Source organism: Cyanistes caeruleus, chromosome Z, assembly GCF_971803275.1.
Source record: "Cyanistes caeruleus chromosome Z, bCyaCae1.hap1.1, whole genome shotgun sequence".
Lineage (NCBI taxonomy): Eukaryota > Metazoa > Chordata > Aves > Passeriformes > Paridae > Cyanistes > Cyanistes caeruleus.
The window spans coordinates 16,566,822-16,577,562 of NC_141732.1; positions in this window are offsets into that span (position 1 = coordinate 16,566,822).

The window sequence follows — 10,741 nt, forward strand, 5'->3', positions numbered from 1 at the left end:
AATAACAATAACAATAACAATAACAATAACAATAACAATAACAATAACAATAACAATAACAATAATAAATGATGAGTAGAGGAACAGTCTGGGGTCACTGACTGTCAAAGAGCAAGATCAGAGGAAATCCAAATGCCTGAGAGTTGGAAACTAAGGTCTTCCTGAAGCCTAATGTCCTGTGACTCCAAAAAGCCGGGTAGAGAAACTGTATAGGAGAGACAGATACTTCTCCTTGCTAACAAAACTATAATCCAGTAAAACCCTTTTTAATCCAGTAGGCTGGGGAAATCTGTTGCCATTCAGAAAGTAGGAAGAGGTCTTGCTGGTGCCTGTCTCTTCCACAGCTATTGGATGGGAGTACTTAAAGGAAGACTGATGTTAACATTAGCTGAAGAGCCTTCCCAGCTCAGCAGCATAGCCTCACTCCAGCTGCCAGCATGGCTATAGGAGTGACTCAGAAACTGCAGCTGGTCTGCTTGGCTTAATGGGAAGAAATAAGTGCAAGTGGGCAGCTAAGACTCACAGCTACAAAACCTTTCAGAATGTTAGCATTCAGGAACACACATAATCACAGAATGATTATATGAAGGTGCTTTATTGAAGAGCTCTGGGTGTCAGGGGTACACATACCCAAATCTGACCCAATTTGGTTTTGAGTTGAACATGTTTTTATACTCTATCGTTATACAACTTACATATTAAATATTAAACTTACATTGTTCCATTGTAAGCGTTGTTTTTACCCAAGCATGGACTTCTCTGATCCCCCCTAGCCCCCTAACATTGTTCCTCATGTTCTTTAAACAATGATTATATCTAATCACATCTAACAATTGTATCATTTATCATATACTGACTACACAGGTGCAGTTTGACCTGATCTTTAGCAAGCACAGCGCCTAACATTTCTCAGGGCCTGCTTTTCCCAGGGCTTTCCAAACCTAACTTTCTTTCTAAGTCTCCGAATTTTCTATGATTTTAGAACATTTTACTATCAAGAACAAGAAACTATATTGGATAAAAATGATTTGAAGGGTTATAGTGCCTACTGAAAAATTACCCCTAGATTAAGGTATTTTAAATAATTACCCCTAGATTAAGGTTAAGTCTTAAAAGATCTAACTCTTTTATACAGCCTTATCTTTCTATGTTTGGTAAACAGAACAAATATGATGTAAACTGCCTCTTTATAGGGTAAATGCATTTTATTGTGTTCTTTCTTCCAGCTTCTGTCTTGGGGGAAGTCATTTTTCAGTCAGTAAATTACTGCCACAGTAAGCCAGCACCTGAGTCTTGATATCCTCAAAGAGGTGTATGATGAAGGCCTTGACTGAGCTGAGCTTTCAGGTGGCACTGTCTGAATTTATCTTACTATGAGCATTCCTTTTAGAGCTATCACTCAAGCAAGATTTTCTTAAAAAGTTTGTTCCTAAACACAAGAAATTTTTAATAGGATAATTTAATATCCTATATTTAAGATAATTTAAATTTTAATAATTTAAAAGGATACCAGGAAGAGACAGTAAATGAGAACAGGTGAGCTCCCTCTTCCCTCTGTACTTTCTAACATTCCTGTATCAATTGATGTTATTTTACACTGGACAATCTTCACACAATTCTCCTCAGCCTCTTAGGAAGTATTCCTCCCCTCTTTCTTTTCAATATTTTCTGGGCGGGTGATTCCTTGTGGGTAGATTATCAGTACCCCATCCCTGCTAAGACTGGAGTTATACATCACTCCAGAAACTGCCCTTTTTATCACAGGAGAGGCTTTGTTTCCCTGCTTTTCCAGGATTTTGGCTGTCTAAAATAAGAGCCATAGTAAAGCAAACTGCTGGTTTCTTACAGTCCTTCAAAGAAAGTGTACAGTAAACCACAAGCAAATAACACCTCAGTGCTACACAAGGTGTATGTGATGCAGCAGCAGAAGGGAGAACCCAGTTGAAGAAAGAATCTTACTATTTATTAAATTAAATTATTAAATTGTTAAATGATTAAATTATTATCATAATTCAGAAAACAATCTTGAAAATCCTTAGCATTATAAGCATTATAATTTTTATCGATATGTATAATAAATATATATGTGTATATATATATATATAAAATTAATAATTTCCATGTTTCTTCCTTCAATACCTTCGTTCAGGTGTTACTCAACCTGAGTGTAAACAACAACATATCCAAATGCCAACATGTAGACTGACCATGAATTCTCAGCTAAAATTCTCCACGTAAAACTATATCTATCTATAGAAACATATGACTTATTCTCTTTATAATAGCATTCTTCCCTAAGTTCTGATAAGTTATATAGAAATATTACCAGGAAAAAGTAGGAAGGAGCAAACTGGCATCTTGTATAACTGGCACAACTGGCATTAAAAAAAAAAAAGGAAAATTGGGATATCACTTTCCATGAGGAAGTATTCTGAAAAATTAAATCCATACAAAAATGCTTTTACTTTAAATCTTGTCTCTTTTCTGTCCTCTATCTTAAAATGTGTTAGAAGGCAGTAAGCATGTCCTGAGGTCCGGTATAAAAAACATGTTTCAGAACCAAGGCTCAGCGCCAGGTTCTGCTCTTGGGTCACAGCAACCCCCTGCAGCATTATAGGCTGGGTAAAGAGTGACTGGAAAGCTTTCACTTTGGTGAAACCCATGAGATTTCTCTTTTCCTGGTGGGAAACGACATGGAGGTGTGTCCTGGTTTAGGGCAAATTTGGGAGAGAACCTCCAGTGGGGCTCCCCCAGGGAAGCAAACCCACGTGGCCCTTTTCTCCCACCCCCCAACCGGTTTGGGAAGAGATTTCTCTGAGAGAAGTGGAAAAAACCTGTTTATTTCACAGGCACAGCACTACCCACCCCAAAAATGAATTATATCAAATTACAAAACCTCTCGCCCTTCAGAAGAGATGACGAACTTCAGAGGGTCTCTTTCCTGGGGGTGTTGGCTCTGTTATCAGTCCCTCTGGCGCTGGAAAATGCCGCTGCCCAGCCTGGGCTCCCGGTAGTCCAGGGGTGCAAGCTCCCGGTGCTCCCCCGAGTCCCCAGCCCAGAGCAGGTTCGATTTGTTTCAGAAAAAGGGAAAGAAAACAGTCCAGGAAGACCTCTCTGCTCCGGCTAGCTGGAAAGCCAAGGCGATCTGTGTCTTGTTGTCTGTCTGTGCTGTAGTCAAAACTCCCGATGCGGGGGGAGCAAGTGCAGTCTGATAACAGACTTGGTGCTTCTTTTCCACTCACTTTTACTCTCAGATGGAATTTTAAGAGTACAGAACCTGTGTCTGAGTTAGGTGGATGAATGGGGATACAATTTAACATCATAATCAACCCAGGACAAGATACTAGCTGACAGTGGCTGAACAGGAGCCAGCATGGGCCCAGGCTGCCAGGACAGCCAGTGGCATCTTGGCCTGGGTCAGCGTGGCCAGCAAAACAAGGAGAGATTATTCCCCTGTACTGGGCACTGGTGAGGCCACACCTTGAGTGCTGCATTCAGTTTTGGACATCTCACGACCCAAAAGATATTGAGGCGCTGCAGTAGGCCCAGAGAAGGTCCATGGAATTGGGGAAGGGTCTTGAGCCCAAGTCTGATGAGAAGCAGCTGAGGGAGCTGTGGAGGCCTCAGCCTGGAGAAAAGGAGGCTCAGATGGAACCTTGTCACTCTCTAGAGGTGCCTTAAAATAGGTTTTAGCCAGGTGGGTTTTGGTCTCTTCTCACAGAAACCAGTGGCAGAACAAGAGGCCTCAAGTTGTGCCAGAGGAGGTTTTGACAGGATATTAGGAAAATGTTTCTCACCAAAAGGGTTGTCAAGCCCTGGAAGAGGCTGCTGCCAAGATCCAGGTTCTTATAAATGCCCCTGCCCCACTTAAAGTGTAAACAAGACCATATGCCAGTGACAATAGTATGGCTTTTATTTGATAGTAAATATGAAAGAGAGAGAGAGAAAGAAGAAAAGAAATAGGAAATAGGTGGGGGGGGGAGAGAAAGAGAGTGACAGGGACAGAATAAGGAAAATATCACCACTCTGTGGATCCCAGTGATGTTCCATTGATCCTCTCCTTGCTGGTGAAGGTCCCCCCAAAAGCACAGTGGGGTTAAAATACGCTCAGGCCAGGTAGGAAACCCCAGGCACCCCCCTGGGGGACGGGGGCAGTTTGCCACTGTCTCTTTCCGCAGACTCCACGCTTGCTGCATCTCCTGCAGCCCCGTGGTGCGAGGCCTCAGGAAGGGCTCTGGGGGTACCTGTGGGGCCTTTGATGGATCAAGGCACCCACTCAGCTGCCCCTCACGTGAACATCCCGTGGATGTGGCACTCCCAGGCTTGGGGGTTCCACGGCCGGTGTGGGTGAGGGAGGATGGGTTCTGCCCCCGAGCAGAGGTTACAACACACCCAAAATTCCTCTCCGTTCCTCGCTTGGGGGCAATCTGTGCAAACCTGCTCCCAGCAAAGGGGTCTGTGGTCTAGGGCCTCCCCCACCCCGAGGCAAGCCAGAGGTGATTCTTAGCAGGGCTGCTGGGTTTGGCTCACATCCTTTCCTTGTTTACTTGTTTGTTTCAGGTGACTGAAGGTTTTCCCTTTATTGAATCTCAGCAGTTTGACTTGCAGTCCAAAGTCACAGTCAGGTGTCTTCAGAGAGGTTTCTTTGGTTGCAGCTTCTCTACAAAGGTTTGTTACAATGAGCAAAACTTTATGTCAGTGTTTGAGGCATGAACTACTTCAGTCTCTGGCTGCTGCCTAAGGCAGCAGTGGAGTCACCAACCCTGGAGGGACTTAAAATAGGTGTGGATATGGCACACAGGGACATGGACTTGGTAATATTGGGGTAAGGGCTGGACTTTATGGCCTTAGAGGGCTGTTCCAGCCTAAATGATTTTATGATTTCCACCAGAGCAGTATAGAAGTATATATATTCTACAGTATAGAAGAATGGGGCTGGAAGAAGGAAGAGATTTTCCTCCTTTTCTTCCGTCAGGAAAGCAGAAAGAGGGACAGCTGAAGGTTTGTTACGGCATTGCCTTCACTGACTGTACCATTTACTGGGGCACCTATTTTTCTCTAGATTTCCTGTGACTACTTTTTCCTAAAACAGCGGAGTTGTTTCAAAAGCTACTGTTTGTCTCACAGATTCCTGAAGCAGAAATAATTTTGTTTTCTCTGAGCCATACTGACATAAGATGGGTTTTGTCTGTATTTTTCAGTGTCCTGAAAAATTCTTAAAATAAAAAGAATTTAAGAGAGGAAATATTAGATATTTAATACAATAAATCAGGAATTCAATTGCAATATGCATCTGGCATTTAATAGATGTGAGGCTCAGAAAGGCCAGCAGTAGAAAGAAGTTTCTGTGAAAGTATCAGGAAGTATCTGTTGCATGTTGGAAGAAGAAAAGGTGCTCAAACTGTACCAAAACATATTACACTCAAAGTATATCCATGTATCTTCCTGAAGATGTAGAGTGATTCAGCCCAAACACTTGATTGGAGAAATTACCTGTGTTTTCAGGAAGTAGGTTGTATAATTCCTGTGCTACATTCAGAAGTTTGCTGATCAGTCATTTTTGTTCTGGAAACCTGAAAATCTTAAGCCACTCTTCTTCCTCTGTCTAGAAAAGGTTCTTTAACCTTTTAAAACCCCTTTTAAAAGGGGTTAGAAGTCATTGCTGTGGTAACTTTCACTGCTTTATCTGCAGGTTGATCTTCAGTTCTGCCAACTCCTAACCAATTGATATTTACACTTCTGAGGGACACCCACAAAGACATGAGAAAAGTTCAGTCAGTATTAATTTTACCACTATTTAAAGGTAACTTCTCTTTTTGACCACTCAAATTTAAGACAGCTGAAATTTCAAACAGAATTCAGAAAGAGGGCACTGGAATGATGTTCGCAAGCTACTTTCTGTTCTTGTATGCTTTTCATTTGTTCAGTTGTCTCCTTCTATCTGTCTTCTACCTTGGGACAAAGTGTGTTTTTCTGCAAGAATGGAACAATTTGATAGACTGAATTGTTCAATTAATATTCAAGGGCTATAAATAGCAAAGAAGTCATTGCAGGAGGCTGTGTTTGGCTCAGCTTCTGCCTCTGCATGCTGAGGTAATACAGGAGAGATTTAAAAATTGTTATATTTATGCTGCATCTGTCATGATCATTTCTCATGGGCTGTTACAGTGCCCTCACTAAATGATTTCCTAGTTAGACTGTTACTAAACTTGACTAGCTCACTGTCTCAGAGATACAAAAACATTTTAGGAAACTCTGAAAATATCCCAGTCTACATGCAGAGATATTAGAGGCAGGAGAAAACATCATCCAACAACCTTTGTTTTTGATCTGTGGATATAATATATCTGTGGAATTTTGCTCAGGAGTTTCTGCACTTAGTGCTCTAATTCTGATTAAACCACAGCATATCCTTGTTAAGGTCGTCAGCCTAGATGCTATAAAGGAAGTCTGCACAGGATGGCTAATCTAGAGTATACATTTGCAGACTGGTCTGATGGGCTACTTTCAAAAGCTATCTTAAGCTCTGACATGAGCACACAGAGAGTATTTCCTGATAATATAATTTTGTGAAATTTTCTGTGTAACTGTGTACTCTGACAGTAAACAAAGATTTCATTATTTACTGACTGTCTATATGTGTTCTCTTAATTAAAGTTTTATGACTAATATTGGCATATTAACACATGAAAGCAGTTTTTTTCATGGTGGGAGCAGTCTTGTTGCATTAGCTGGCACTTTGCAGACAACTACAAATCCATCTTTTGAGCAAAGTTCTGGTATGTGCTTGAACAGTAGGTATGTGAAATTACAGACCAATGTTTGCATCCATTTCATCCATCATCACTTTGTTTTCACTTCCCATCTCTATACTTACACACAGATATTTTCTCATTCCTGCATGTGCATGTTAATTCTATCAATCATGCATCCTTAAGTGTACTCTTGTGTCTATAATTTATGCATTTATTCATTTTCCCTTGGCTGTTGTGGAATAAATAGTTGCATCTTTACACTTAAGTCAACTGGGTGTACTGCACAATATTGTAAAAGCACAGAATCACAGATTCATTTAGGTTTGAAAAGACCTCCAAGATCATTGAATCCAACCTTTGTCTGATCACCACCTTGTCAACTAAACCATAGCAGAAAGTTCAGTCGTTTCTTGAACACCTTTAGGGACTGTGATTTCACCACTCCCTGGCCAGCCTGTTCCAATGTTTAATAATCCTTTTCATGAGTAAATTCTTCCTGATGTCCAACCCCAATCTCTGACACAGCTTGAAGCAATTTCCTCTTGTCCTGTCACTGGTTGCCGGGAGAAGAGACCAAACCCCGCCTTGCTACAAGCTCCTTTCAGGGAGCTGTAGAGAGTAACAAGGTTACTCCTGAGTCTTTTTTCTCCCGGCTAAACAACCTCAGCTCCCTCCAGCATCAGGTGACTTCATTGAAGTGAAGGGTCCAGAACTGGGTGCAGCACTCAAGGTGTGGCCTCCCCAGTGCTGAGTCCAGGGGAACAGTCACGTCCTGCTGGCCACAGTGCTGCTGACACAAGCTAGGATGTCTTTGGCCTTCTTGGCCTCCTAGGTACAACATATTCTGTCCTGCTTGCTGTTGACCACCACCCCCAGGTCCTTTTCCATCAGGCAGCTTCCCAGTCTCTTTGCCAAGATATAGCACTGCATGGGTTGTTGTAGCCTGAGCGCAGGACTTGTCACTTGGCCTTGTTGAATCTCATTTCCAGATGCATCTGCAGAGCTTTCCTACCCTCCAGAAGACCAACACACCCACCCAAATTTAATATTGTACTTTCTGAGGGTGGACTCAGTCCCTTTGTCCAGATAATATTGAACAGGACTGGCCCCTGCTCCTGGGGGGGACACAACTGATGACCAACAGCCAGCTGCATGCAGCACCATTCATCACCACGCTCTGGGCCCGGCCATCCAGCCAATTCCCAGAAAAGAGTGCTCCTGTCCAAGCCATGGGCTGCCAGCTTCTCCAGGAGTATGCAATCACAGACAGTTCAAAGACTTTGCTATGTCCACACAGACAACATCCGTAACTTTCCTTTTGTCTGCCAGGTAAGTGACCTGGTAATAAAAGGAGACCAGGTTGGTCAAGCAGGACCTTCGTTTCCTAAATCCCTGATGCTGATCCCCTGGCTGTCTTGCAGCTGCCAAGTGCTTGTACTCAGGTGGTCTGCTCCATAGCCCTGCTGGACACAGAGGTCAGGCTGACAGGTGGTAGTTCCTCAGATCTTTCCAGCTCTTCTTGGAGATGTACATCACACTGGCCAACCTGTCACCTGGATCTCCCCAGTTAACCAGGACAGATGATAAATGATGGAGGGTGTCTTGACAAGGCTTTTCTACCAGCTCCTTCTGTACCCTTGGACAAATCCCATCTGGTCCCATAGACTTATGAATGTCTATATTGCTCAGCAAGTCAATGACTATTTTCCCTTGGATTACAGGGGGACTGTTGTGCTCCCTGTCTGTCCCCCCTCCCTCCCCCCCATCAGGAGCCTGGTTTCACTAGGAATAACCAGTCTTACTCCTAAAGTTGGAAGCAAGGTACACATTAAGCACCTCAGCCTTTATCTTTACCTGTCCTTGCTGACACGGTCCCCTCTGTGTTCAATAAAGCACAGAGATTTTCTTTGTCTCTCCTTTTGTTTCAGATGTATTATAAAAAACATTTTTTAAACATCTTTCACACCAGTGATCGACCAGACTGAATTCCAATTGAACTTTTTGCTTTCTAATTTTCTCTCTACGTGACCTAACAACATCTTGTATTCTTCTTGAGTTGCCTGCCCCTTCTTCCAAAGGTCATAAATTCTCATTTTTTTTCCCCAGAGTTCCTCCAAAAGCAAACCCATGCTATGTGACAGATTTAGCTCTTGGCTGATTATGTGTACTGAATGCTTCATTTATACTGTATTAATTTCCAGCACTGTAAAATCAATATTCATAACCTGAAAAAAACAGGGTATGCAGAGAAAATTAGGATAGTTATATTATGTGATGTCTAGAAACAAGGACTGCCATATGGGATCAGAACAAAAATCCACTTAGCCTATTATCTTTTCCCTGACGGTAATCTGTAGGGGATTTTCAGGGGGAAGAACGTACAAAAATAAAAAGCACACATGAATTGCTCCCTAGAATGCTTCTCATTTTCCAAAAATAAGCCATGGAAAATCTTTCTTTACTCTAGCTGGATACTGTAAGTGTATCATCATGCTTAACAAGACAAATGCAACTATACCCTTTTAACTTATCTAAACCATTATTAATTATTGTTAATTCTATTTTTATTGTTAATAATAAACCATTAATAAACCATCCTTACCGAGGATATTTGCTTTCACAATCCTTCATGGCCAAAAATCCCACTGCTTAATTACAGATAAGATGCTCATCATATGCCCTTGTGAACATACTGTCAGATGGTTTCTTTGTATATATCCTGTAGTTCCAATGCTTTTGAGAGAGAGTACATAATATTTTCCTGCAGATCTGCTACCTCCGTATTATTCATATAAGGATATACTCTCTCATTCATGTATTTTCCAGGTTGAAAATTCATATTTTATGTAGTTTCCCCTTTCAAGAAAATTTGTCTCCTGCCTATCTTATTCTGTATTCAGAACAGGCAGAGTAATATGTATTAGATCAAGCTTTCTCACTGTAAAAATGTAACTGTAAAGGATGTCATAATGATATTTTCTAGCTCTCACTTCCCTAAAAAATACTACCATGTGTGAAATGCTGCAAAAAAAAGTGACTTGGGCCTCACAGAATGCTGCATTTTCACTGTGAGACTGAAAACAATCCTGAGCAACTCTACAGAAAATAATTATCTATGAAATGTTCTGTAAAAACAAAATCATGACTTACACCAATTATGTTTATCATGCAAAATCACTGCCTTTGAGTTTTATCACTGCTACATTTTCCTATACAGTTAAGTCTTTTATTACATTATTTTTTATCTTTGGTCAGAGACGTAAAACCTGCACAGCCAATGGTGACCAATTCCTGCTTCCAGCAGGAGGCAACATTTTGTAACCTAAAAGAACTTATGGATCATTGTCCAGATAAATACAGAGAGATACTTGCAGCTGAAATCTATGGGCAGAATATGAATGAACCACAGACAGAAGTACAAAGAAGAGGATAGAGAGGACAACATTTAGAACAACACAATTTTCACCTTTCAGAAACAATGAAATCAGTTCAAATTCAGCATTCACACAGGTATTCTCATGTTAGCCTTCAAATGTCTTTAGCAATCAAGGGGATGCAGAATGGAACCAAAGCACTTTACAGTATCTGCTGGAAGAGGAGAAAGAAATACCAGCAGTAGAAAGACTACTGTTAACCAAAACATCTGCTCACAACAGAGTTATCTTGGACATGTCTACATGGACTGCAGAGAATGCAGAATAGATTTACCTTTTTCAGGTGCTCTGAATAATGAGTGCAAAACATTAAGTACAATACATGAATATAAAAAATGTAGCCCTATGACTAAGCAGTCTGAATTTCCCAAAATCAGGGACTCCAGAAAACTGGAGTTTCATGTATCAGTTTAGATGGAACAGGTAAGACCTTGCTGCATTGGTAAATTTCCACCAAATTAAGGATGAACAGGCTATGTCTCTTGATAGAACAACCTATTTTTGCTGCTTATAGGCTCAATGACCTGATTGTTTAAAAATCATTTATCCTTA